Raw genomic sequence first — 1,837 nt, 5'->3', positions numbered from 1 at the left:
TGGGGCACACGGTTAGCAAGCTAAGTGTAGAACATTGGTGCTCTGCTGGTTCCCAGAGGTGTCTAGGCTGGGAGGTGGGAGGGAAACAGTGCCTGGAAGCTCCCTTGTTCCTGGAGATGTCTCGTCAAGTTCCCTGGCCCTCAGTCACATGCTCTGAGATTAGTAAGTAAAGCTTATTCCTGTAGACCCCAGGCATTTTTCAAAATGCTGCTTCTATGCTGTATCTCCACAGGCCTCTTTTTCGTGTTGTCTCTTTAAGGTGGAGACTCATTTTCTTCTCACCCTCCCATCTCTCCCAGAGCTGAGCCCACTGATCTTTAAAATTCCAGATGTTAATCCCCACTGATTGTGAGAATTTACAGAATTAGGGCCCTCTGGTTCTCAAAGCCAAATGTCTTCTCTATACAGGTTCCCCAAGCCTGGGGTGTGCAGTATGAGGATCTTTTTCTCTCCCTTCTCCACACCTATGGTGTCCCTCCCTCCCATGGACAATTCTTCAAATCCCTCTTAGTGGCCTCTTCTATACATACATGTAGCTGTGGAGAGTGTGTTCTTCCAGTCTTTGGGTCATTTTTTATTTACACTGACATGGGTGTTATCCGGTTGTATCTGTGGGTTGAGGTGAGCCTAGGACTTTCCCACATTACCATCTTCTCCCCAATGGTTTTTGATTAACTAATATAATTTCTTATACAGTGAATAACATGAGACAGTTGACAATGGTGTTTTTAAAATGTGCATTTTCACATGTGGAAACATCTCTGATGATAGCATTCACTGTCACAACTCTTCAGTAGCAAAAATTAAGGTTCAACCCCTTACCCTGGTATTAGGATTGTGATCTGACCCCAGTCTACCTTCCCAGCTTCAGTCTCTTAACTGCTTATTCACTGGTGTTAGGGGTTGGGGGTGGGGGTCACTTTCCTGGGAAGGAACCAAATTATACCTCAGGCCTGGGGCTGTCATTTAACAAAGTACACCTAGAACCCTTTATGCATGTCACAGCATGGAGAATCACCACTCTACATTCCAGCCAAACTCTGACTGTTGCTCCTCTGAGATTCTCCAATTTTCAAATCTTCCATCGTTCTAGTTTCTGTGTTTGGAATTTTCCCTTAATTGTTACTATCCAAGTACTACCCTTTCTTCCAAGGCCATTTCTTCTTTGAAGCATTTTTGGAACTCCTCATCATCAATAGCACATATATGTTACTTACTATGTGGGTGTGGCTATCCTCAGTCAATTCTCACAATAACACTACAAGTTAAGTTCTGTTAGTATTCCATCTATTCCATCTCATTCCAAATGAGAAAATCAAGGTAAGTAATTTTCCCAGGACTACACAGCCAGTATGTGGCAAAGAAAGGATTGAATTTAAGATGCTCTAGAGTCTGTGTTCTCAATTACTTGAATTTCTCATGGCTCTTCTCAAACTCTGTCTTATATTTTCATTATCTGTATATACCTTCCTTCTCCTAGTCTCTAAGCAACTTGAGGACAGGGTATAGTGAAATGTGCATAGCATTTGAAAGCATGGGCTTGAAAGAATGGGCAGAAAGAATGGTTTATGGAAATTAGCTGTAATAGTTCAAAGCATAAGTATTAAGAATAGTAATGATTTGCTTTCCTCACTCTTTGTGGGCAGAAAGATTCTGTTAAGACATGACTGCTGTTGACTAACATGTGAAATCTGAAAAACCAAACTTGTAGAAACAGAGATTGAATTGGTAGTTTCCAGAAGCAGGAGGTGTGCAGAGATTGGGTGAAGGTGGTCAAAGGTACAAACTTCTAATTATAAGGCAAATATATTCTGGGGTTGTAGTGTATAATGATAAC

The sequence above is a fragment of the Mustela erminea genome, chromosome 3, assembly GCF_009829155.1.
Source record: "Mustela erminea isolate mMusErm1 chromosome 3, mMusErm1.Pri, whole genome shotgun sequence".
Lineage (NCBI taxonomy): Eukaryota > Metazoa > Chordata > Mammalia > Carnivora > Mustelidae > Mustela > Mustela erminea.
This window is presented reverse-complemented; position numbering follows the sequence as displayed.